Source organism: Pteropus vampyrus, unplaced genomic scaffold, assembly GCF_000151845.1.
Source record: "Pteropus vampyrus isolate Shadow unplaced genomic scaffold, Pvam_2.0 Scaffold193, whole genome shotgun sequence".
NCBI lineage: Eukaryota > Metazoa > Chordata > Mammalia > Chiroptera > Pteropodidae > Pteropus > Pteropus vampyrus.
In genome coordinates, this window is record NW_011888974.1 from 180,059 (window position 1) to 186,799 (window position 6,741).

Genomic DNA, 6,741 nt, shown 5'->3' on the forward strand with positions numbered 1-6,741 from the left:
AACCTAGACCCTGTGCCAGAAACTAATGTACAGTGCATGGCACAACAGACCACAGTTATCTATTATTACAGAAAAAATAGGAGACCTCCATTCATGGTAACAGTACTGGCCTCCCTCCAAATGATGTAGACTGAAGACTGGGGCCCATGACACAAAGCCACTTTTTTTTTTTTTAACAATAATACAACTGAGCCCTGGTCTAAAGCTACCAAGCCTGCCCTTGTTGAAAATTAGTAGATTAGAGACTTTAACATCAAGGTGAGGCTTTCCTCTGGTAAGAATACCTTTCTTGGAGAACTAGAACCTTAACTTTATGAGTGGCATTTCTCTTAGGTGAGAGAGGGGTCACTTTGGCTTGCATTTCCAATTCCTTCACCTTTTACAGGGTGTAGAGCTAAGACCACATCCCACAGATTTCTTCTGTCTTTTCCGAACAGATACTGAAGTAATGGCCCAAACCCATGATTCTAATCCTGTCGAATCAGAACATATGTCCAATGGTGTGCTAGGCCCACAGCAACAAGCCTATCTTTATGCAAGGGAAACTAGAATGAAAACTTAAGCCTGTGGCGCCAAGCCTAGACTCTCCTCACAGGAACTAAGGTACAGGCCCAGATTCCCAAGGTCAAGACCATCTAATTGATAACCGAAAGAACTACTCACACTACACCCAAGGCAGCCTCTGTGAAAAGAATCTCATACGGAACACAAGACCAATCTCATACGGAACACTGACCTTGCTTTGCAGTTCCAATCCCTTCCCCTATTTTCGGGAAGTGTATCAGAGAAATTGGACCACAGCATTATGTCTGTCTTTCCTTAACAGAGACTGAAGGACTGACCAGCGCCTCCTATTCGAAGCCTGCCCTCTTTGAATGAATGTCGCCTGAAGTCCTAGGCACATAGCAACAAGCCTTCCTTACAGAAGAGACACTAGAACGGAGACTGTGGAAAACGGCAGCAAGCCTGTACCTTCTAAAAGGAACTAGTTGGCAACCCCAAGCCCACAAGGTCATGACCATCGAATTGGTAACAAAGTCTAGAATGAAGTCCTAGCCCTACAATCCAGCCTGGCCACTGCTTCAAGAAACTCATGGGGAAACCTTGGCCCACAGAACCGTGATGTCATCTCCTAGAAGAAGAAATAATGGAGGACTCAGTTCAAGCACCAAGATTGTCCTCTCTTTAAAGCATTTACAATAGAAATTGGGTGCGATGGCACCAAACTTGTCATCCTAACCATTCATTACACACAACCTGGTTTCAGCATTGATGCATTGTCCATTAAGCAGTTCCCTCTCTACAGTAGTAGTCTGAAGTCCACATCCAGATATAGTGCGGAAGTTGCACCTGAAGCCGTTAAGAGTTATGCTCATGATAACTCAGCATTTTTGCTACACTACAGCAATATGACGGCTGCTGTTTCAACCACTCTAAAGTACCTTCCTCAGGCAGACCCAGCCTCTTAATTTCAAAGCGGTTAATGTGCGACAGCTGCTGCCCTTGCCTTCAAGCAGATTTCCTGAACAACCCGTTACCTCAGGCCAGTTATCTAAGGATCATAGTTTGGTAGCCTACATAGCTGTTCTCAAGCCAGTCTTCTCATATAGACTGGATCTTTCAATTAAATGGCAGTAGGTAGCTGTCTTGGCCACGCTCTGGTACACAAGGACCCTCCTTTTCTCTGTGTTTCTGTGAATTTTATCAAGGAATGTAAAAAGATAACACAAAAGTGAGTGCCACACCAACACCCAATGTGACCAGGTCAACCTATGATGCCCTCAGGCTATTCTCTTGATGGTCATGCGATTCCCACAAGAAAAGACCTGAGTATCTAGAGATCCCATCTCCTTGCTACGAGATTTACACCTCATTTGCCACTGCTGGCTAAAACAAGAAATTTCAACACATTGATGGAACTGCTTCAATGTCAATATCTCAGCTTTCTTTCCATGGTCGTAAAATCAATCCCTATCAGACTTTGTAGTCTAAGGTTTGCTAGAGAGGAATTCTGAGGCAGCCGTTCTTTCCGTCATGAAGATATATGTTTACAATGACTCAGCATATTACTTACAATACAGCAAGGTAGTAACTGCTGTTTCTATCACTCCAGAGTTCCTTCCTCAAGTAAACTCAGCCTCCATATTTAAACGTGGTTAATGTTTGGAGCAGCTCCCATCACCTACAAGCAGGTTGCCTGACCACAACTGAAACCTCAGGCCAGTTATCTAAGAATCGTTGTCTGGTAGCCTATACTTCTGTCCTCAGGTAGTCCTCTCATGCAGAATTGATCTTTCCATTGAATGACAATGAAGTGGTCTTCTCAGCCATGCTCTGCTACACACGAACTCTCTTTTTCTCTGTGTTTATGTGAATTTTACTAAGGAATACAGAAGGGTAACTCAAAAGTGAGCGCCACAACATCACCCAATATCAGGTGATCTCCCTGTGATGCCCTTAGGCCAGTCTCCTGATGATCACGTGATTCCCACAGGGCAGCCACGTGAATATCACGAGATTCCCACGTACTTGCTATAAGATTTTCAGGTGACTTCCACCTCATTTCCCTCAGCTGTCCTAAACAAGGGCTTCCAGGACATGTTGAAGGAACTGGCTCAATGTCAAATTCTCAGCTTTCTTCTATGGTCGTTAAGCCAATCCCTCTCAGAATTTGTAGTCTGAGGTTTGCTAGAAATTCTGAGGCAGCCATTCTTTGCACCACGAAGAGGTATCCACACAATGACTCAGCATTTTACCTACAGTCCAGAAAAATGGCGGATGTTGTTTCCACTGTTATCCAGTCGCTTCCTCAAAGCACACTAAGCCGCCAGGTTTCATTGCACTCCATATGCGACTGCTGCTTCCATTGCCATAAAGCAGGTTTCCTGACTGAAAAATAAAAAACCTGATGCAAAATAAGGATCCTTGTCTGGACGCGTATACCGTTGACCTCAAGTACATTTTGTGATGTGGATATGACATACAATTGGAGGTCAGTTAGTTGGCTGTCTTGGCCACCTTCTGTTGCACACAGACTAACGTTTTCTTAGTGTTTATGTGAATTTTACCAAGTGATATGCACTCTTCATTTCAAAGAAAGCACTATGTCATCCCCATGAGTTACATGATCTCCCTTTGTTTCATACAGTCAGGTCTCCGACGGCCACCAGATGCCCACAGGGTGGTCAGGAGATACTGTTGTGACTCTCAGGGGCTGATGGTCCCAAGATTGACACTGTCTAATTTTGAACAGACTACGCAAAAGATTTACTCATACTACTAACATCATAGACCTTGTGACAGAAACTAATGTGAAGTGCATGGCCCACAGACCAAAGCTCTCTAATCTTCCAGAAAAAAAAGGAGACCTCCATTCATGGTAACAGTACTGACCTTCTCCAAATGATATAGACTGAAGACCAAGGCCCATGACACAAAGCCACTCTCTTTTTAACAATAATACAAATGAGCCCTAGTCTAAAGCTACCAAGCTTGTCTTCATTGAAAGTTAGCAGGTTAGAGACTTTAACATCGAGGCGAGTCTTTCCTCTGGTAAGAATATCTTTCGTAAAAAACTAGAACCTTGGCTCCATAACTGGAATTTTTCTTAGGCACAAGAAGAGTGACTTTGGCTTGCATTTCCAATCCCTTCACCTTTTACAGTGTGTAGAGCTGAGGCCGCATCCCACAGATTTCTTCTGTCTTTTCTTAACAGAGACTGAAGTAGTGGCCCAGCCCATGGTTCTATGCCTGTCGTCTCAGAACAAATGACGAGTGGTGTCCTAAGCCCACAGTAAAAAGCCTATCTTTATGCAAGGGAAACTAGAATGAAAACTTAAGCCATTGACATCAACCCTGGACCCCACACAGTAAGTAGGGTGCAGCCCCAGTCCTCCAAGGTCAAGACCAGCTAATTGATAACCAATTGAATGAAAGAACTTCTCGTAATACACCCAAGGCAGCCCCTCTGAACAGAAACTCATATGGAACGTACGGCCCACAAACAAAGCTGTCTCCTCTAAACAAAAGTTTGAACAGAGGCCTTCGTTCGTCCCAGCAACACTATCTTTTCTTGAAAGGATGTGGACTGGTGAACCTGGCGCAAGGTGCAAAGCCTGACTTTCCTAACAATAACTACAAGGGTGACAGTAACCTATGGCAATAAACATATCCTCTTTGATAATTACTAGACAGGAAACCTTACCCCTCAGGGCAAGCCAGTCCTCAGGTATGAGAATCGTAACTTGAGACCTAGGGCCATGTCTTTTGGATTTCTAACCTGGATTTCTAATCCAGAACCAGAGTAGTAATCTTGGTTTGCATTTCCAATCTCTTCCTCTATTTCCAGGAAGTGTAGCTGAGAAATTGGACCACAGCATTTCGTCTGTCTTTTCCTAAGAGAGACTGAAGAAGTGGCCTGGGCCCCCAAATCTAAACATGTCCTCTCTGAAAGAATGTTGCCTCAGTCCTAGGCACACAGCAACAAGCCTGCCTTATGGAAGAGACACTAGAACAGAGACTGTGGAAATCGGCAGCAAGCCTGGACCTCCTAAAAAAAGTAGTTGGCAACCCCAAGCCCACAAGGTCATGACCACGCAATTGGTAACAAAATCCAGACTGAAGACCAAGCCCACACACCCAGCCTGGCCACTGCTTCCAGAAACTCATAGGGAGACCTTGGCACACAGAACCATGATGTCATCTCCTAGGAGGAGGAAGAACAGAGGACTCACTTCCAGCACTAAGACTATTTTCGCTTTAAATCATTTACGAAAGAAATTTGGGCCGATGGCACCAAACTTGTGTCATCCTAACCCTCCGTTCTGCACAACTTGCTTCAAGATCACCAATTTCCCCTTTTGCCAATTATTGAAAGATGGCCGTACCTACTGCACTAAGCCTTTTTCCCCCCCTGGTAAGAGAAGGTAGTTGGGCACTTAAAGACTTGGCACAAAGCCTGGACTTTTCTTTCAGGAACTCGATTGGTGGCCTTAAGCATGGTCAAGCATTGTTACTAATTCCAATAAGTAGAGTGGAGACCTTGGCTCACAGAATCTAGCCTAAATATTCATAACAGAACCTTAGGTGGAGGACTTGGTACACAGTACAAGACCATCTTGGTAAAAATAAAAAGTCAGTAGAAGTCCATTTCCTTGATTCAGTCTTCTGCCTGGATCATGCGAAAACAGTGGTTGTCTAAAAAGAAAATACCATGCTGCTCTTAAATTCAAGGTAAACTTGAGTGAAAACGTTTCACACACATTCAAGCCTGGTTCATTCTAAGAAGTAGAGTGAAAGCCTACACCCACAGTAAGAAGACTAGTCACCTGATAGACAAACGATTCCCGTGGGGCCTTCCAAGACCCTCATGTGAATCCCGGGAGGTATTCATGTGAATGCCACATAATTCCCTATTGCCTGCTACTTGATTTTCGTGTGGCTTCCACCTTATTCCTTTTCCCCTATCCTCAACCAATGATTTTTATACATGTCGCATAAACTACACATTATTAATATTTCAGCATTGACGCATTGGCACTGAGCCATTCCCTCTCGACAGTAGTGGCCTGAGGTCCACATCCAAGAATAGTGTGCTAGTTGCACCTGAAACCAATAAAAGTTATGCTCACAATGACTCAGCATTTTTACTACAATACAATAATATGGCGGCTTCTGTTTCCACTGCTCTAAACTACCTTTCTCGAGCAGACTCAACTTCTTAATTTCAACATGTTTAAAGTGCTACATCCACTCCCAGCCATTGTTTCCAGCAGGTTGGTTTACCATAGGCAAAACCTCAGGCCAGATATTAAAGGATCATTTTCTGGTAGCCTACACCAATATCCTTAAGCAAGTCTAGTCAGGCAGACCTGATCTTTCGACTGAAGGTTGAGTTGGCTGTCTCGTCCACTCTCTCTTACTAACGAATTCCCCTTTTCTCTCTGTTTATGTGAATTTTACCAAGGAATGTAAAAGGGTAACTCAAAAGTGAGCGCCACACTATTACCCAATGTCACGTGATCTGCCTGTGATGCCTTCAAGCCAGTCTCTTAATGGTGATGTAATTCTCGCTGGGCAGCCACGTAAATATTGTGAGATTTTCCCGTTCTTGCAACAAGACTTTCTGGTGACCTCCATCTCATTTTTCTCTTACGGCCTAATGCACGGGTTTCCAGAACACGCTGAAGGAACTGCCTCAATGTCAGTATCTCAGCTTTCTTTTTATGGTCAGTAAGCCAGTCCCTATCAGAATTTATAGTCTGAGGTCTTCTATAGAGGAATTCGGAGGCAGCCATTCTGTCCACCATGAAGAGGTGTCCTCACAATGACTCAGCATTTTATCTACAATACAGCAAAATGGCGGCGGCTGTTTCCATTGCTATCTAGTCCCTTCCCCACAGCACATTCAGCCTCCAGATTTCAACACGGCCAATATGCGACCGCTGTCTCCACTGCCATGAAGCAAGTTTCCTAACAACAGACAAAACCTGAGGCGAATTAAGGATCTTTGGCCGCATAGACTGTTGACCTCAAGGAAGTTTTGTAATGTGGACAGGATGTTCGAATGGAGGTCAGTTAGAAGGCTGTCTCGGCCACGTCTGTTACACAGACACTAATGTTTTCTGTTTTGATGTGAATTTTACCGAAGACAGGCACTCATCATTCCAAAGAGAACACTGTGTCATCCGCATCTGTCACATGATCTCCCTGTGTTTCATACAGGCCAGTCTCCTGATGAGC